This window comes from Vespa crabro, chromosome 5 (genome assembly GCF_910589235.1).
Source record: "Vespa crabro chromosome 5, iyVesCrab1.2, whole genome shotgun sequence".
In the NCBI taxonomy this organism is placed as follows: domain Eukaryota; kingdom Metazoa; phylum Arthropoda; class Insecta; order Hymenoptera; family Vespidae; genus Vespa; species Vespa crabro.
In genome coordinates this window covers 394,814-420,791 of record NC_060959.1, presented here as the reverse complement: position 1 = coordinate 420,791, position 25,978 = coordinate 394,814, and positions in this window count along the sequence as shown.

Here is a 25,978-nt window from a genome sequence, read left to right as displayed (position 1 = left end):
ACGACAACAACGATAATATCGATATTAATAATAACATTATTAACGTTAACAACGATAATAATAATAATAAAAATAACATTAACAACGATAAAAACAATAATAAGTATAATAATAATAATGAAAATAACGATAATAACGATATTAACGATAATAAAAATAATAATAAGAATAGTAATAATTATAACGTTAATTACGATAATAACGATAATAAAAATAATAACCATAATAACGAAAATGTTAACATTATTACTAATAATAATAATAACGATAATAACGAAAATAATGATAATAACAATTATAATAACAACAACAATATCGATAATAGTAGTAATAATAATAACGATAATAACGATATTTACGATTATAATAATAACAATAATATAGAAAAAAACGATTAATCTATAATAACGATATTAATAATAATAATAATAATAACGATATTAGCGATAAGAAGGATAATAATGGTAATAATCTTAACAGCAATAACGATAATTTCGTTAATAATAACAACAATATTACCGATAATATTGATAATAATAATTATAATAATAGCAATATTAACGATAACAAAGTTAATAACGATAATAATGATAATGATAATAACAATAATAGTAACAAAATTAATATCAAAAAGAACAACACTTGCGATAATGACTATAATGACGATAATAATAATAACAATAATGACGATGATAATAATAACTATAATAAACTTAATAGCGATAATAATAATAATAATATTAACGATAATTAGGATATCAATGTTAATAGCGATAATAACAGTAATAATGATAATTATAATAAGAATAATAACGATAGTAACGACATATAAATTAATAATAGTAACGTTAAAAGGGATAATAAATATGTCAACGATAATAATAATAACAATAATATCAATAAAAACGATAATAACGATAATGATTATAATAATAATAACGATAATAACGATAATAATATAAACGTTATTGACGATATTGATGTAAACAACGATATTAACGATAATAATACAAACGATAATAACGACAATATAAATGATAATAATAACGATAATACCGATAATAACGCTAATAATTCTAAAAATAATAACGATAATAACGATAATTACTACAATAATAATAATAATAATAACGATAAAAAAGATAAAATCGGTAATAAGAATAACGATTATAACGACATTAGTAATAATAAGAATAACGATAATATCGATATTAATGTTAATAATGATAAAATATTAAAGTTTATAACAATATTAACGATAATAACGATATTAATAATACTAATAATAACAATAAAAACGAGAATAACGTTAATAACGATAGTAATAATAATAACAATAGTAACGATAATATCGATATCAACGATAATAACGATAAGAACAATAACACTAATAAGGATAAGAACGAAAATAATGACAATAACGGTAAAAATTAAAATAATAATAACAATATTAAATTATTAACGTTAATAAAGCTAACAATAATAACGATAATAACGATAATATCGAATAAAATAGTAACAATAATAACGATAACAACCATAATAATAATAATAATAATAAAAATCATAACGATAATTACGATCATAATGACAATAAAGACAATAATAATAATAATAATAATAACGACATTAACGATAATGACGATAATAACGATAGTAATAATAATAATAATAATAATTATAATAATAATAATAAGAAAAATAATAATAATGATAATAATAATAATAATATCGATAATAAAGATAAAAACGACGATAATAATATCGATAATATCGACAACAGTAACATTAATGATGACGATAATAATCATAATAACGATAGTAATATTGATAATAATAACGATAATTTCCATATTAATGACAATAACGATTATAATAATAATAATAATTATAATATCGATAATAATGATAATAACGATAATAATGATAATACCGATAATAATAATAACGATAATATCGTTAATAGTAATAATAATAATAATAATAGTTACAGTATCGAAAATAACGATAATAATGATAAAGACGATAATAATAATAATCATAAGAACGATAATAACGATAATTAAGATAATAACGATAATAGCAATAATTATACTAACGATATTAACAATAATAATAATAATAATAATTAAGATAGTAACGATAATAGCCAAAAATGATAATAATAATAATAAATATTTAAAATAATAGAAACGAAAATACCGACAATAAAAATAATATAAGCAGTAATAATAAATTTAATAACAATGATAACGATAACAGCGATAGTAACGGTAATAATTATAAAAATAATAATAAATAATACAATAATAAAGACAATAACGATAATAACGGTAATAATTCTAGTGATAATAACAATCATAACAACAATAACAATAATAACGATAATAACAATAATAAAAATTTTAATATTAATATTCTTAACGGTAGTAACGATAATAACGATATTATTATTAATAATAATAATAATAATAATAATAATAATAACGATATAAACGATATAAACGAAAATAATAACAAAAATGACGATAATAATAATAATAACAACATTGAAAATAACGATAATAACGATAATAATTATAAAACAATTAAGGATAATAAGGATAATAACAATAATAATAGCAATAATAAAATTGATAATTACAATATAACATTAAAAACGATATTAATAATAAAAATATTAACGATAATGACAATAAGAACGATAATAACTATAATTATAATAAAATTAATATCGATAATTACGATAATGTCGATAATAACGATAATAATAACAACAATAATAACGATAATTATGATAATAGCGATATTAACGCAAATAATAAAAACAATATTAATTTTAACAATAATAACGATAATAAAGATAATAATAATAACAATATTATCGATAATATCGATAATGACGATATTATTAATATTAGTAATAACAATAATGACGATAATATCGATACATACGATTATAACGATGATAATAATAATAATGATGAAGATACTAATGATATAACGTTAATAATGATAATAATAATAATAATAGTAGCGATTATAACAATAATAACCATAATAACGATAAAAATTATATTGCCGAAAATAATAATAATATGAAGAATAATATCGAATGTAGCGATAATAATAATAATCATAATAGCGATAATAACGATAGTAACGCTAATAATATTAATAATAATATCGATAATAACGGTAATAAGAGGTAATAAATATAATAATAATAACAATACTAATTATATTAGCGATAAAAACGACAATGACGATCATAATTCTAATACTAACAATAACGATACTAACAATAACGAAAATAATAACGACCATAGCGATAATATTAATTACAATAATAACGATAATAACGACAATAGCGATAATAATATTAACATAAATAATGTTAATAAAAATAATAACGATACCACTAATAATAATAATAACGATAATAACGATAATAACGGAAATAATAATAACAATAATTTTGATAATAACGATAATATTAATAATAGTAATAATGATAATAACAATATTAACGTTAGTAATAATAATAATAATGACGAAAATGGCTATAATAACGTTAATAAATATATTAATAAAAACAATAAAAAAGATAATAACGTTAATAATGATAATAACGATAAAAATATTAATAATAATAAAAATTATAACGATAATAACGATAATAATTATATTTATAATAATAATAACGTTAATAACGTTAATAGCGATTATAATACTAGTAATAGTAAAATTAATACCGATAATAACAATAATAACGAAAATAACGATATATATAATAACTATAATAACGATTATATCGACAATAATAATTACAATAATAACGATTGCAACGATTATAAGAATATTAATGATTACTAAAATTACTCTAATAACATATAATAAAGATAATAATAATAACGACAATGGCTATAATAATAATAACAATAATAAATATAATATCCATAATAATAATAGCAATGATAGCAAAATAACGTTTATAAATATTATAAGGATAATAATAATAATAATATTAATAACGATAATAACGATAGTAACGATTATAATAATAATAATAACGATAATTAAATAGTAACGATAATAATGATAGCATTGTTAGTGATAAGAATGGTAATAATAATATGAATAATAATAATAACGATAAAGATGATAATAACGATAAGAATAATATCAATAATTACGATAATAACGATAATAATGATAATAACGATAATAATAATAATAAAATCTGAATTTTTACTATAATAACGAATATATAAAAAATTTATAATAATAACAATAATAACGATTGTAACGATAATAACGATAATAACAATAATAACGATAATAATAATAATAATAACAATAATATCTATAATAACGGTATTAATGATATTTATAATATTAATAATAAGGATAATAAAGTTATTAATAGTAATAATAAAAAACTTATAACAACAATAACGATCATAGCGATAATAATGATAATAAAGATAATTTTTTTTATTTCTTTTGACGGTCTGTGAATGCCAATTTTTACGCACTGACCTAGGGTCCCTGCCCGCTAGAGGAACCCTTTACCATTTGGGTCCCCCGTTATAGTCCCTGGAGTGTCGGGCTCATCGTTGGAATAGACACTACTAAACGCATTTCCATCCTAGTGGCATAGTGAAACCATCTCTGCACCTCTTTGTAGCATTACTTCAGGATGACACCACTGCCTCATCTCCCTAAACTGGTCTCTCTCATTCGGTACTAAGTGGCGGGAACCTGGAGCAACGTTGGTGGCACGTCTATGGGCCATCCATAACCATCTTCATCTTGCGAAAGATTTCACTCACATAACAGGCTACCCTGTTCCACATCTTCTGCGCTCGCAGCATTTTCTCGACATTGTTGTCCAGCGAGATGTCCCCAAGCTCCTGCTCTAAGGCAAGTCATTCGGTGATCCACCGGGTACATATGAAGAACATGTGGTGTGCATCTTCTTTGATCGAATCCCCATAGGGGCAGTTGACGTCTGCTACTTTTTCCATTTTTGCGAGGAAGGAGAGGAACAGGCCATGCCATGTTAAGAATTGGGTGAGGTAGAAATTTCCCTCACCCGCCTTTCGGTTTATCCAGTTGTCAAGTCGACCGTTGAGTCGGGCAGTCCATCTGCCCCTAGGTTCCTGCTCCCATCTGCTTTGCCAGGTCTCGAAGCTGTTAGACCCGGCTTTCTATGATGTCTCCTCCTTCCCCAGAACGGGCTTTTGCTGGTGGACGAATTGTCTCTCCATGGCTAGTAGGTCGATAGGGATTACCCCGATTACAACTAGCACTGCGGGCTCTGAGACCGTGCTGTAGGAGCACGCGATTCGAAGAGTGCTCCTCTTGTGTACCGCGACTATGCGCTTGCGATATTTCTCTTATCGCAACGTCTCGGCCAATACTTCCGCGACGTATAGCATCACTCCATCGGCGGCACGCATCAGTAGTCGCCTAATGCTCGGCCGGGGACTGTGGACATTGGCCATGACTGTGCCCAGAGTGGATACTACATTTGCCGCCTTGTCGGATGCCATTATTATATGCTCGCCGTAATTGAATTTGCAATCGAGCATTACTTCTAGGTACCTGACGGACGGCTTATTCTGGACCGTCGTGTCTCCTACGGTGAAGCTGCGCAAGGTGTTGACGCGCTTCTTCGTTAGTATCATGATCTCTGTTTTCTGGGTTGCTAAGGATAGCCCATACTCTTCCATCCAGGTGATGACTCTGCGCATGACCCGGTTGAGCAACAGCTGTGCCCCCTCTGTGTCGTTTGGGGTGAGGTATACACTGATATAAGTCGTCGAGTTGTGTCTCACCCAAACGTATACGCATCCGGATCCTTGATCGGACACATGTATTTGTCAGCGATCTGGGATCCAAACGGCCGCGGGGACCAATTCGTCTGCGTACAGTCCTAATCCTGCTGTGTCCTGGCATTGTTCGCTGATTAAAACGATATCAGCTTGTTTCTCAGAGCGGATCTGGTATAGAAGGAGGTGCAAGGTCCTGCTCCAATAGAGATTACCATGATTATAATGATAATAACAATAATATTAATATCAATAATAACGATAATGGCGATAATAATATATATAACAATTATAATGATAATGACGAAAATAACGATAATAATAATAACGATAATAGCGATAATAGAAATAATAATAAAAATGATAAAAACGATAATAACGATGATAACGTTAATAATAATGGAATTAATACAGATAATAACTATAATAACGATAATAATAATAGGTATAATAACGATATTAACGATAATAATAATAATAAAAAAAACAAAATAACGATAATAACGATAATAACGATAATGACGATAATAATAATAATAATAATAATAATAACTCTAATAATATAATAATAACAATAGTAGCGATAACATTTATAAAACGAAAATAACGATAATAATAAAAGTAATAATAATAAAAACAATAATAACGATATTAACGTTAATAACAATAATAACGACAATAATGACAATAATAACGTTTATAAATATAATAACGATAATAATAATATTAATAATAACGATAATCGCGATAATAAATGTATAATAATGATAACAATATCGATAATAACGATAATAACGGAAATAAAGATAATAATATAACAATAAAAAAGAAAATAACGATTGTAATAATAATAATAATATCGAAATTAACGATAACAACGATAATAATAATAGTAATAATAACGATAATTAAGATAATGTTGGAAATAATAATAATAATATCGATAATAAGGATAATAACGGTAATAAATATAATAATCATAACAATAAATAAGAAAATAACGCTAATTTCGATAATAAAAATAATAATAACGAAGATTCTAACTATAATATCGACAATAAAAATAACGATAATAACGTTAATATCGATAATAAGAAAACACTATTATCAATAATAACGATAATAATAATAGTCATAAACACAATAATAAAGACAATGACGATAATAACGATTATATAAAAACGATAACAAAATTTATAGTAATAATAATAATATTAATAATAACGTTAATATCAAATATAATTATCATTATAGTAAAGATAATGGCGACATTAACGATAATGACGATAATAATAATAACAACAATAACGCTAATTACGATAATAATTTTCATAAAATAGTTAATAATATTTATAATAACAATACTTACTATAATAAAAATTATGGTATTAACAATAATTTCGATAATAACGTTAATAACGATAATAACGATCGTTACGGTAAAAATATTATTAATAATAACAATAATAATAATAATAACGATAGTAAGGCTAATAACTATACCATCGATATTAATAATAAAAATAATAAAGATAATATTGTTAATATTAATAATAATATGAATGATAATAAAGGTAATTATATATAGAGTAATAATAATATTAACGATAATATCGATAATAATAACAATAACATTACGATAATAGTAATAATAATAATAGAAATAATAACACTAATAACAATAAAAACGATAAAAATAATAATGATAATAATAATAATAACGACAATAACGATAATGACGATAATACTAGCAGTAATAATAACAATAACAAAAATAATAACGATAATAGCGATAATAAAGATAATATCGATAATAATACCAACACAATTAAAGAAAGTAACGATAATAATAATTATAGTAATAACAATAGAAACATTAATGATATAATTGATATTATCGATAATGGTAATAATAATAATATTAACGATAATAACGATAATAATGATAATAAAGATAGTAATAACAATATTAAAAATAATAACTGCAATAACGATAACAACGATAATAATTGTAGTAATAATAATAATAATAACATTACTAACGATAATAGCGATATTATAGATTATAATAATTACGATAATAACGATAATATTATTCATAATAATAACAATATCAACGAAAATTCCGATAATAATAATTATGACAATAATAACGACAAGAACGATAATAACGATAATATCAATATTAACGATAATATCGATAATAATAATAACACTATTAACGATAATACATATAAAAATTATAACAATAATACTAATAACAGTAATAACGATAATACCGGCAATAACAATGATAATAATATTAACGATAATAAGGATAATAACCATAATAATAGTAATAATAATAAAGATAATAACTATTTTAACGATAATAATGACATTATAACAATAATAACGATAATAACGATTAAAATTATAATGCCGATAATGGCGATAATAACAATTATAATCCTAATAACGATATTAATATTTATAATAATAACAATAATACTGATATTAACATTAATAACGATAATAATAGTAGTCATAATAACAATTATTACACTAATAACGTTAAAAACGATAATAACGATAATAATAGTTTAATAATAACATTAACAATAATAATAGCGATAATGAGGTTATTAACGGAAATATCGATAGTTATAATAACCATATTTACAATAATAACGATATTATTAATGATAACAATAACGATAATAACGATAATATCGATAATAATAATAACTTTATTAACGTTAACAACGATAATAATAATAATAATAACAACATTAATAACGACAATAACGATTAGAAGTATTATAGTAATAATGAAAACAACGATAATAGCGATATTAACGATAATAGTAATAATAATAAGAATAGTAATAATAATAACGTTAGTTAAGATAATAACGATAATAATAATAGTAATTATAAAACTAATAGCAATAATAACGATAATAAAGATTATGACGATAACATTATTAATGATAATTATGACAATAGTAATAATAATAATAAAGATAATATCGATGTTAATCATAATAATAATAAAAATAATAATAATAAAGATAATAACGATATTGACGATTATAACGATAATAACGATAATAACCATAATAAAAAAAACAAAATAACGATAATAACGATAATAACGATAATGACGATAATAATAATAATAATAATAATAATAACTCTAATAATATAATAATAACAATAGTAGCGATAACATTTATAAAACGAAAATAACGATAATAATAAAAGTAATAATAATAAAAACAATAATAACGATATTAACGTTAATAACAATAATAACGACAATAATGACAATAATAACGTTTATAAATATAATAACGATAATAATAATATTAATAATAACGATAATCGCGATAATAAATGTATAATAATGATAACAATATCGATAATAACGATAATAACGGAAATAAAGATAATAATATAACAATAAAAAAGAAAATAACGATTGTAATAATAATAATAATATCGAAATTAACGATAACAACGATAATAATAATAGTAATAATAACGATAATTAAGATAATGTTGGAAATAATAATAATAATATCGATAATAAGGATAATAACGGTAATAAATATAATAATCATAACAATAAATAAGAAAATAACGCTAATTTCGATAATAAAAATAATAATAACGAAGATTCTAACTATAATATCGACAATAAAAATAACGATAATAACGTTAATATCGATAATAAGAAAACACTATTATCAATAATAACGATAATAATAATAGTCATAAACACAATAATAAAGACAATGACGATAATAACGATTATATAAAAACGATAACAAAATTTATAGTAATAATAATAATATTAATAATAACGTTAATATCAAATATAATTATCATTATAGTAAAGATAATGGCGACATTAACGATAATGACGATAATAATAATAACAACAATAACGCTAATTACGATAATAATTTTCATAAAATAGTTAATAATATTTATAATAACAATACTTACTATAATAAAAATTATGGTATTAACAATAATTTCGATAATAACGTTAATAACGATAATAACGATCGTTACGGTAAAAATATTATTAATAATAACAATAATAATAATAATAACGATAGTAAGGCTAATAACTATACCATCGATATTAATAATAAAAATAATAAAGATAATATTGTTAATATTAATAATAATATGAATGATAATAAAGGTAATTATATATAGAGTAATAATAATATTAACGATAATATCGATAATAATAACAATAACATTACGATAATAGTAATAATAATAATAGAAATAATAACACTAATAACAATAAAAACGATAAAAATAATAATGATAATAATAATAATAACGACAATAACGATAATGACGATAATACTAGCAGTAATAATAACAATAACAAAAATAATAACGATAATAGCGATAATAAAGATAATATCGATAATAATACCAACACAATTAAAGAAAGTAACGATAATAATAATTATAGTAATAACAATAGAAACATTAATGATATAATTGATATTATCGATAATGGTAATAATAATAATATTAACGATAATAACGATAATAATGATAATAAAGATAGTAATAACAATATTAAAAATAATAACTGCAATAACGATAACAACGATAATAATTGTAGTAATAATAATAATAATAACATTACTAACGATAATAGCGATATTATAGATTATAATAATTACGATAATAACGATAATATTATTCATAATAATAACAATATCAACGAAAATTCCGATAATAATAATTATGACAATAATAACGACAAGAACGATAATAACGATAATATCAATATTAACGATAATATCGATAATAATAATAACACTATTAACGATAATACATATAAAAATTATAACAATAATACTAATAACAGTAATAACGATAATACCGGCAATAACAATGATAATAATATTAACGATAATAAGGATAATAACCATAATAATAGTAATAATAATAAAGATAATAACTATTTTAACGATAATAATGACATTATAACAATAATAACGATAATAACGATTAAAATTATAATGCCGATAATGGCGATAATAACAATTATAATCCTAATAACGATATTAATATTTATAATAATAACAATAATACTGATATTAACATTAATAACGATAATAATAGTAGTCATAATAACAATTATTACACTAATAACGTTAAAAACGATAATAACGATAATAATAGTTTAATAATAACATTAACAATAATAATAGCGATAATGAGGTTATTAACGGAAATATCGATAGTTATAATAACCATATTTACAATAATAACGATATTATTAATGATAACAATAACGATAATAACGATAATATCGATAATAATAATAACTTTATTAACGTTAACAACGATAATAATAATAATAATAACAACATTAATAACGACAATAACGATTAGAAGTATTATAGTAATAATGAAAACAACGATAATAGCGATATTAACGATAATAGTAATAATAATAAGAATAGTAATAATAATAACGTTAGTTAAGATAATAACGATAATAATAATAGTAATTATAAAACTAATAGCAATAATAACGATAATAAAGATTATGACGATAACATTATTAATGATAATTATGACAATAGTAATAATAATAATAAAGATAATATCGATGTTAATCATAATAATAATAAAAATAATAATAATAAAGATAATAACGATATTGACGATTATAACGATAATAACGATAATAACCATAATGAAGTTAATATCGATAATTAAAATAACAATATTAACGATAATTTCGATAATAATAATAATAATAACAATAATAACGATAATAATGGTAATAACGATAATAATAGAAATAATAATATCGATAATTACGATAATAACGATTATAGCAGTAGTAATGATATCAATATTAACAATAAACAAGATGATAACGATAATAACAATAGTAAGGATAATAATAATGTCCATATCAACGATAATATAGATAATTAGGATTGTAATATTAGCGATAATAACGACGATTGTAATAATAATAATAAAGATAATAACGATCAAAACAATAACAATAATATTAACAGTAATAACTATCATTACGATAATATCTTTAATTAAAATAGTTACGATAATAATTTAAGGATAATGAGGATTATAATAATAATAATAATTCGATAATAATGATAATTACGATAATAACGATAATATTTATAACGATAATAATGATAATTACGATAATAACGATTATATTAATAACGACAATAACGTTAATAACGATTATACCGATAATAATAATTACTTTATAACGACAATAATAAAAATAATAATAAAGATAATAAAGGAATTAACGATAATAACGATAATAATTATAATAATAATATCGTTATTTACTATAATGATGATAATAACATTCATAATAATATTCATAATAACTTTAATAACGATAATTACGATAATGACGATAATAATAATAACAATATTCACAATATTATAGAAAATTATAACAATAATAATAACAAGAATAAGGATAATAACGATAATAATAGATATAATTATAACAATATTAAGAATAATAACTATAATAAAGATAATAACGATAATAATTGTAGTAGTAATAAAAGTAATAATAATAACTATGATAATATGATTTTATCTATAATAAAATTAAGAATTATAACAATAACAAATATAAAGAAAATAAAAATAATAGCAATAATAATAACGGTTATTACGATATTAACGTTAATAATAATAGTAATAATAACAAAAATAAAAATAAAAACGTCAACAACGATAAGAACGATATCAATAATAACGATAATAACGACAAAAATAATAATAATAAAAATAATAATATCGATAATAACGATAATAATGATAATAATAATATTATTATTAACAACTATAACAATAAAAACCATAATAAAGATAATAATAAATACGATAAAGTCGTTAATATCGACAATAGTGTTAACAATATTAATAATATTATCGATAATAATATTAACACTATTAACGATAATATCGATAATAATAATAACACTATTAACGAAAATACATATAAAAATTATAACAATAATAATAATAACAGTAATAACGATAATACCGACAATAACAATGATAATAATAATAACGATAATAAGGATAATAACCATAATAATAGTAATAATAATAAAGATAATAACTATTTTAACGATAATAATGATATTATAACAATAATAACGATAATAACGATAAAAATTATAATGCCGATAATGGCGATAATAACAATAATAATCCTAATAACGATATTAATATTTATAATAATAACAATAATACTGATATTAACATTATTAACGATAATAATAGTAGTCATAATAACAATTATAACACTAATAACTTTAAAAACGATAATAACGATAATAATAGTTTAATAATAACAATAACAATAATAATAGCGATAATGAGGTTATTAACGGAAATATCGATAGTTATAATAACCATATTAACAATAATAACGGTATTATCAATGATAACAATAACGATAATAACGATAATATCGATAATAATAATAACTTTATTAACGTTAACAACGATAATAATAATAATAATAACAACATTAATAACGACAATAACGATTAGAAGTATTATAGTAATAATGAAAACAACGATAATAGCGATATTAACGATAATAAAAATAACGATAATAATAACGATATTAAAGAAAATAATAATAACAATAGTATCGAAAATAACGATAACAACATTAATAATAATAATAATAATATCGAAAGTAAGTATAATAACGGTGAAAACTATAATATTAATAACAATAATAACGATAATAACGATAATAATAATAATAATAATGACGATATTAACGATAATAACGATTATAGTAATATCGATATAAACGACAATAATAATAATAATAATAATAATAATAATAAAAATAAAGACAATAATTTGTATAATAACGATAATAATAGTGGATATGTTAAGAATAATAACAATAATAACGATTATAACGATTATGACGATAATAACTATACTAACGATAATTGCGATAATAGCGATTATAATAATAACGACAATAACGATAAGAGTAGCAATATTAATAACGATAATAACGATATTTACGTTAATAATTATAATAATAATAAAGATAACAACGATAGTAACAATAATAACGTTAATAATAATAACAAGATTAATAATAATATCGAAAATTAAAATAATAATAATAGCACTAATAACAATAACATCGATAATAATGATAATAATAATAACGATAATAATAACGATATTAAAGAAAATAATAATAACAATAGTAACGAAAATAACGACAACAATATTAATAATAATAATAATAATATCGAAAGTAAGTATAATATCGGTGACAACTATAATATTAATAACATTAATATCGATAATAACGATAATAACTATAGTAATAATACTAATAATAACGATAATAACGATATTAATGGCAATAAGGATAATAACATTAATATTAATAGTCATATTAAAGATAATAACGATAATAACGTTACTAACGATAATAGCGATAATAATATTAACAATATTAACGATAATATCGTTAATAATTGTAACAATATTCACGATAATATCGATAATAATAATAACAACAAAAACAATAATAACGATAATAACAATAATAAAATTTATAATAATAACGATAATAACGATAATAAGGATAATAATGATAATATCGATATTAATAATTGTAATAATAACAATAATAACGGTAATAACAATTATAATAATGACCATAATAACGATAATAACGTAAATAACGGTAATAAAAGTAACAATAATATCGATGATAACGATAATACCGATAATAACCTTAATAACAATAATAATAATAATAATTATAATAATAATAATAACGATAATAGCAATAATAAGAACAATAATAATAATTATAATAATAATACTAACGATATAAACGAAAGTAACCATAATAATACTACATATTATAACAATAATCACAATAATAATGTGAATAACGATAATAACGATAATAATCTATCGATAATAACGATAATAATAATATTAATAATAACAATATTTACGATAATAAAAATAATAAAATTAATAATAAAAACAATAATACAGGTAATAATGATAATAATGATAATAACGATAAAAATAGTAATATTAATAATAATTATAATAACAAAAATAACGATAATAATAATTACGATAATGACGATAATAGTAATAATAATTATAATCACGATAATTAGTATAATAACGATAATAATAGTAGTAATAATAATAATAAGTAATTATATCAATAAATAAATAATAACGATAATAATAATGACAATAATAACGATAACAATGGTAATAATGATAACGATGACATTAATAAAAGTAAAAACTATAATAACGATCATAACGGTAATAATAATGACGATATTGAAAGATAATAAAGGTAATAAAGATAATAATATTAACGATAACAAAGACAAATTTAATAATAATAAAAACGATAATAACATTAATAACGATAATAACGATAATACTAATATTAATAAGGATAATATCGATAATAAAGATAATAGTAATAATATTCATAATAATAATAATAGCGATAAAACGGTAATGACGATAATAACAGCAGTAATAATGTTACTAATAACAATAATTTTATTATATAATATAATTATTAATAATAATATTAATAACAAGAATAACGATAATAAATATAATAATAATATTAATAATAGCGACAATAACGAAAATAGCAATGATATTAATTACTATAATGACTATTATAACTATAATATTAATAAAAATAATAACGATAATAACGATAATAACCTTACTAACGATAATAATAATATCATTATTAACGATAACACCGAAAATAATAATAATAATAATAATAATAATAATAATAATAGTAATAATAATAATAATAATAAAAATGAGGATAACATCGATGACAACGAAAATAATATTAGCAATAGTATCGATAATAACAATAATAACGAAAATAAGGTTATTCACGATAATGACGATAATAATAATAACAATTATAACTGTAATAAAGGTAATAGCGATAATAACAATAACAATAATAACGATAATAACTATATTAACGATAACAATAACAGTAATAATAATAAAGATAATAACGATATTTACGATAATAACGATAATTACGATAATAATAATAAAAATAGTAACGATAACAACGATGATATCGATGATAACGATAATAATAATAATACTAACAGTAATAACGATAATAACAATATCTTTGCGAGGAATAAGCCATGCCCAGTCAGGAATTGGGTGAGATATAAATCTACCTCTCCCGCCTCCCGGTTAAACCAGTTCTCAAGTCGACCGATGAGTCGGGCTGTCCATCTGCCCCCAGTTTCCTGCTCCCATCTGTTTTGCCAGGTCTCGATGCTGGTAGACCTGACGAGCCTTGATGCGTCCTCCATACTCAAAACGGACCTCTGCTGGTGGACGAGTTGTCTTTCCTGGGCGAATCGGAGAGCTCCACTCCTCTGTACCGAAATATCGATATTAATAATAACGATAATAAAGATAATAACGACAATAATAATAATAATAATATTAATAATAATAATAATAATAATAATAATAATAATAATAATAATGTCGGTAATAACTATAATAACGATAATAATAACATTAATAATAACAATAATATTAATAATAACGATAATAAGAATAATAATAAATACGATAAAGACGATATTATCGATAATAATAATAACATATTAACGATAATATCTATAAAAATAATAATAATAATAATAACGATAATAACGATAATAACGATATGAGTAATATTAATAATAAAGATAATTACGATAGTAACGATAGTAATAATAACAATAATAACGATAATAACGATATTCACGATAATAATAATTACAATAATAACGATAATAAGGACAATAATGATAATAAGGAAAATAATTATTATAATAATAATAATAAAAACGATAAAAATGATAATAATACTTACAATAATAACGATAATAACGATATTAACTATAATGAAATTAATAACTATATTTACATTAACAACGATAATGATATTAGGAATAATAGCGATAATAACGATAATTACGGTAATAATAATAATAACATTAATAACTATATACGATGACAACGATAAGAATAATAACGTTAATAATAATAACATTAATAACGGCAATAATAATAATAATAATAATAAAGATAATAGCAATAATAATAATTGCAATGACATTAATGACCATTATAACGAAAATAACGATAATAACGATAACAATAATAACGTTCAATACGATAATAACGAAACTAATAAAAACGATAGTATCGTTAATAGTAATAATCATAGTACCGTTAAAAACGATAATAAATTTAATAATAATAAAAATAATAAGGACAAAAACGATTATATCCGTATAATTATAACAATAATATCGATAATTACGTTATTAGAAATAATAATATTAACAATAATAACGATAATACTAACAACCATAATAAAGATAATAATAATAATAATTATAACAATAATAACGATACTATCGACAATGACGATTATGATAATAACAATAATAACGATAAGAAAAAAATTTACGATAATAACAAGAATTATAACAATAATAATATCTATAATAATAATAAGAACGATTAGAACTATAATATTAATAACAATAATAACAATAATAACGTAAATAACTACAAAAAAAATAATTTTAATAAGATATTAATGATAATGAATAGAATAACAGTAATAACGATAATTACTACAATAATAATAAAAATAAAAACGATAAATACGATAATAACAATAACAATAATATTAATAATAATAATAATAATAATAATAATAATAATAATAATAATAATAATAATAATAATACTATCGATAATAACAATAATAACGATAATAATGATAATAATATATACGATAACGTCGATAATATCGATAATAATATTAACAAAATTAATTATAATATCGATAATAATATTAACAACATTAATGATAATATCGATAATAATAATAACATTATTAACGATAATATCTATAAACATAATAATAATAATAATAATAGTTATAACACTAATAACGATAATATTAGTAGTAATACTAACAAAAATAACACTAATAACTCTATAAACGATAATAAAGATAAGATTAGTAGTAATAATAACAATAATAACAATAAGTGCGATAATAAGGTAATTAACGGTAACAACGATAATTATAATAACATTAATAATGATAACAACGACAATAACTATAATAATAATAAAGAAAATAACAATAATAATGATATTAACAATAATAATAATAGTAATAATATCGATAATAACGAAAATAACGGTAATAACTATAATACCGATAATAATAATAATAATAATAGAAATAGTAATAAAAGGAAAAATAATAACGATATTAACGAAAATATTAGTAACAATTGTAATGTTAACAACGACAATAAACATAATAAAAATAATAATAATAACGAAAGTTAAGATAACAACGATAACAATAATAACAATAGTAGCGATAATATCAATTATAATAATACCGATAATATCGATAATAACAATAATAATAATAATATTAATAACGATATTAAAAATAATATCGATAATAACGATAAGAATAGTAGAAATAATAACAATAATAACGATATTAAAGATAACAATAATATTATTAACGATAACAATGAAAATGTTTATATAAATAATAACGATAATAATGATAATAAAGATAATAATATTAATATTAATAAAGATAATAACGATATTAGCGATAATACCGATAATAACGATAATAACGATAATAGCGATAATAAATATAACAACGACAATAACAATAATAATAATAATAATTATAATAATAATAATAACGATATTAACGATAATAACAATAATAATAACAGTAATAATTAGAATAACATTAATAATAACGATAATAACGATAATAATAATAAGAATAATATCGATAATATCGATAATTATTATAATAATAATAACGATTTTAACGATAATAAAGACAGTAATAATAATAATAATAATAATAATAATAATAATAATAATAATAATAATAATAACGATTGCAATGAAAATAATGTTAATAATAGTAGTAATAATAACAATAACAACAATAATAACGATAATAAAGACAATAACGATAATTACGATAATAACAATTAAAATAATAACGGTAATATCTATAATAGTAGTAATAATAATTACGATGATAACGATGATAATAATAATAAAAATAATAATAATAACAATATTAACGATAATAACAATTATATTAATAATAATAATAACGATAATTACGATAATAACGATAAAATCGATAATAATAATATTAATAAGAGCGATAATAACGTTAATAGTAATATCTATAAATTAGATTATGATGATATTAATTGAAATTACTATAATAATAATAATAAATATTACAATAACAACGATAATAAAAATAACAATAATAACTATAATAACGATTATTACGATAATAACGATAATAATGAATATAATAATAACATCAGTAATAAGGGAAAATACGAAAATAACGGTAATAACGATAATAGCGGTTATAATAGTAACAACAATAAAGATAATGACGATATTAACAATTATAACGATAATAATAATAACAATAATAACAATAATAACTATAATTATAATAACACTAATAACAATCATATCGACATTAACGATAATTACGATAATAATAATAACAATTATAACGATAATAACGATAATAACGATAATAATATTAACAATAATATCAATGACAACGATTATAACGATTATTTTGATAAGTTTAAATCTAAAAAAGGATAATAATGATAAGAACGATAATTATAATAAAAGTAATAACAATTATAATTGTAATAACGAAAAAAAATTTATAATAAGACCTATAAGAACAATAAAATACATAATAATAGTAGTAATAATGACAATATTAGCAAAAATAACTATAATGCCGATATTAACAATAACAATATTAACGATAATAAAGTTAGTTATAACAAAAATAATAACAATAATAACGATAATAAAGATAACATTAATAAAAATAATAATGATAATGCCGATATTAACGTTAATAATAATAATAATAACAATAATAATGATAACTATAATAGCGATAATAACCATAATAACGATAATAACCATAATAGCGATAATAACAATAATAATAATAACAATAATAACGATAATAACAATTATAATGATATTAACGAAAAAAATATTAATAATAATAGCAATAATAACAATAATAACGATAACAAAAAAAACAATAATAACTATATTAAAGATAATATTAATAACAATAGTAACGATAACAACGATAATAACCCTTATAATAATAATAATAATAACGAAAATGGGGTTAATAACGATGACAACGATAATAATAATAACAATAATAACGATAGTATTGATAATAACGATAACACCGATAATAATAGTAACAGTAATATCGATAATAACGATAATAACGATTAGAATAATAATGACAATAACGGTAATATTGATAAAAACAATAATTACGATATTAACATAATAAAAATAAAGATAAAATCGAAAAAAAGGGTAGTAATAATAAAATTAATAACGATAAAAACGTCAATAATGATAATTGTAATAGCAATTATAACGATATTAACGACAATAACGATAATAACGATAATAATCAAAAGAACAAGAGTAGTAACGATAATTACGATAATAATGGTATTAATAATAGTAATAATATCATTCATAACAATAATAATGTTAATAACGGTATTAATGATAGTAACGATAATAAAAATAATATTATCAACAATTATAACGATAAGGATGTAAATAATAATAACGGTAATAACGATAATAAAAAAAAATGTTAATAGCTATAATAATTATAAAAATAATAATGTTAATAAACAGAATTATGCTTATAACGATAATAATAAAAATAATAATAATAATAACAATAATAAAGATTATATCGATACTAACGATAATAATCATAATATTAAGAATAATAATGATGATAACAATAATAACGAAAATATCGATAATAACAAAGATAATAATAATAATAACGATAATAAAGATAATAACGATACTAAAAATAATAATAATAACTACAATAATTACGATAATATCGATAATAATTATCACAATAATAACGATAAAATCGATAATACGGTAATAATAATATCAATATTAACGTGGAGGTCGATAATAACGAAAATAATAATATTATTCTTAACGATAATAGCGATAATAACGAAAATAGTAATCGAAATAATAACAATAATAGCACAAATATTGATAATAACTATAATATCGATAAAATATTTACGTTAATGACGACAAAACAGATAATAATTACGATAATAACGATAATAATTAGAGTAATAACAACGATAATAACAATAATAACGTTTATAACGGTAATAATAATAATAATATTAATAAAAACGACCATAATGATACTTACGATAATTATAGTAGTAATAAAAGAACTAATGAAAATTATTAAATTAAACGTTCATAATGATAATAATGATAATAAAAACAATAATATCAACAATAATAAAGGTAATTACCTAAATAAAAATAACTGTAATAACGTTCATAACAAAAATACCGTAATAACGACAATAATAATATCAATAATAACTTTAATAATAATAATAACGATAATAACAATAATAATATAAGTAATAAAAATAATAACAATAATAACGATAATGACAATAATAGCAATAAAACTGATAATAAAGATATATATAAAAATAATAATAATAATATCAATAATAACGATAGTAATGATGATAATAATAATAATTCCGATAACAGAGATAATACCTATAATAATAAAAATAATAATAATAATAATAATAATAATAATAATAATAATAATGATAGTAATGGTAATAACGAAAATAATAGTTGTAATAATAACACTAATCAAAATAATAAAGATAATAACGATATTAATAATAATAATATTAATAATAATAATGATAATTTCGATAATAACATTTTTAACAATAATAACGATAATGAGGATTATCACAATAATAACGATAATAATGACGATAATATCGATAGTAACAATAATATTGATTATAAAGAAAACAATTACAAAAATAATAACGATAATATCCATACTATCGTTATAAATAATTACAATATCAACGATAAAAACATTAATAATATCAATAATAATAACGATATTAGCGGTAATAATAATAATAATAATATTGATAATAACCATAATAGCAATAATAATGATAATAATTACAATAATAATAACTATAATAACAATAATAATAAAAACAATATAAACGATAATAATGATAAATCGATAATATCGATATTAATAATTACAATAATAACAATAATAGCGATAATAATATAATAACGAAAACAATAATAAGGATAACAACGGAAATAAAGGTAATAATAATAAATATAATAACGATAACAACGATAATGACGATATTAACTATTATAACAATAACAATAATAAGGATAATACCGAAAATAAAGATAATAATATTAAATATAATAACTATAACAATGATAAAACCGATAATAATAATAATAGTAGTAACATTAATAACAATAACAATGTTAATAACAATTATATCGATAATAATAATAATAATAGTATGAATAATAATAATAATAAAAGGAAATAAGATAATAACGAAAATATTAATAACAATAGTAACGTTAATAAAGATAATAATAGTAATAATAAAAACAAAATTTACGATAATAACGATAAGAATTATTATAATAATAATAATAATAGCTATAATAACGATAATATCGATAATAATAATAATAAAAGCATAGTATAATTACGATAACAATAAAATATAGATAATAACGACATTAACGATATCAGCGGTAATAACGATAATAATAATATAAATAATAAAGATAATAATGGAAATAGTAATAGAAATAATAACATTAATAACACCAATTAGAATAATAAATATAATAATTACGATAATATCGATGATAATATTAATAATAACGATAATAACGATAATAACAATAATAACGGTAATAATAATAATAATATTAATATAAAAGATAATAACTATAATAATGATAAGAATAATTATAATAACGATAATAAATTTAATAGCAATAATAATCCTGATAAGCATTATAATCACGATAATAACGATAATAACGAAAGTAATAGTTGTAATAATAACTCTAACCACGATAAAAAAATAACAACGTTATTAATAATAATAAAAAATAATAACGATAATAAAGATAATAGCTATCATAATAACGATAATAACGATAATAATGGTAGCAGTAATAACAATAATAATAAAATTAACGACTATAACGATATTCAGTATTACAATTATCAAGATAGTAATAACAATAATTTTAATGATAATATTGAATATGATATCAATATTAACAGTAAAATATACTGATAATAATAATAACAACAGTAATGATAATATCGATTATAATATTAATAATAATAATAATAAAAAGGATAATAACAATAATAACGATATTAATGATAATAATGATAATAAAGATAATAATAAAAATAGTAATAATAATAACAATAATAAATATAATAACGATAATAAGTATAATAACGATTATAATAAAAAAATAATAATAAGAACGTTAGTAACGATAATAATTATAATAATAACATCAACAATAACAAATATAACGATAATAACTATAATAACAGTAAAAATAATAACAATAATAACAATAATATTGATAATAAAAATAATAATTATAATAATAATAACAATAATAACGATTATAATGATAAAAATAATAACAAATATAACGATACCAACAATAATAACAATAATAATAATAATAATAATAAGGTAATAACAATATTAACGATAATAACGATAATAATAACACAATAATAACGATAATATCGATTATAATGATAATAAAGATAATATTAATAGCACTATTAAGGTTAATAACGATATTAACGATAAAAATAATAACGAAAATAAAGATAATATAGATAATACTCATAACAATAATAAAGATAATATCGATAATAATAGTAATAATGGTAACAATAATAACTATAATAACGATAATAACGATAATAATACTAACGATAAAAACGAGGATAGTAATAATAATAATAATAATATTTACGATATGAACGATAAAGAAATAATAATAATAACAATAAAAACGATAATAAAGAAAATAACGATAGTAACAATGACGATAATAACGATAATAGTAATTACAATAATATATATAGTAACAATAATAATGATAATTACGATAATAGTAATAATAATAATAACGATATAAACGGAAAAAACCATAATAATAATAACAATTATAAAGATACTAACGAATATAAAGATAGTAACAATAATAATAATAATATTAATAACAATAATAACGATAATAACAATATGAATAATAGTAATATTAACAATAATATCGATAACAACGATAATGACGATAATTATAATAGTTATATTTCTATAATGAGGATTATAACGAAAGAACGACAATAATAGTAACAATAAAAACAATAATAACGATAATAACTAAAATATCGAAAATTATAATAACGATAATGACGACAATAGTAATAATAATTATAACGATAATAACGGTAATAACGATAATAAAAATAATTATAATTAGATATAAAAAGATATTAACGATAATAACGAAAATAATAATTACAATTATAACGAAAATATCGAAAATAACGATAATAACGTTAATAACGACAATTATAATAATTACAATAACCATATTAACGATAATATCGATATAATAATAACGATATTTACGAAGAATGTAATAATAATAATAACGATAATAACGATAAAAAGATAATAATAATAATAATATTGACGATAATAACGATAATTACGCATAATGATAATTATGATATTAACAATAGTAATAATAACAATAATAACAATGATATCAATTATGACTATAATAAAAATAATATAATTAAAGATATTAAGGATAATAACGATAACATCGTTCATAATAACAATAATATCGTTAATAACAATAATAACGATAAAAACGATTTCAACGATAATAATTGTAGTAATAATAACAATAATAACATTACTAACGATAATAACGATATTAACGATACTAATAATAACGATAATAACTATAATATCGATAATAATAATGTCAATGTTAATGATAATGTTGGTAATAATAATAATAATAATAATAACGACAATAACCATAATAACGATAATATAAATAACAATAACGATAATAACGATAATATCGAATATAATAATTACAATAAAATCGATAACAGCAAAATTAATAATAACCATAATAACAATAATGAAGGTAATAACGACAATAAAAATAATATCAAGGACAGTAATAACGATAATAAAGGAAATAACAGTAATAGCGATATTAAAGACAATAATAATAATAATAATAACAACAAAAACCATAATAACAATAATAATAATAATATTAAGAAGAAGAAGAAGGATAATAACGATAGTAGTAATAATAAAAATAATAATAACGATAATATAGATATCATCGTTAATAGTAATAAAGATAATAACGACAATAATAATAATTATAATAACGATAATAACAATAATAATAATTAAAATAATAATAAAAATAATAATAATAATAATAATTGCGATTATAATTATAATAACGATAATAAAAAGAATATTAATAAAAATAATAATGATAATAACAATGATAACGATAATAATAATAAGAATAATAAAGATAACGACGTTATTACCGATAATATAGATAATAATAATAATATTACAAACAATAATAACGACAAAAACGATAATAACTATAAACTATTAGCGATAATAACGATAATCGTAATAATAATAATATCGATAGTATCAATAATAACGAAAATAACCATATTAGTAATAATAATAATAATAATAACGAAAATGACTATAGTAATGAAAATAACGATAATAACGATAAAGGCGATAAAAAAAATAAAAACAATAACGTTCATAACGATAATAATAACAACAATAAAATTGATATTAACAATAATTATAATAACTATAATAATAATAACAAAAATAACTATTAAAACGTTAATAACA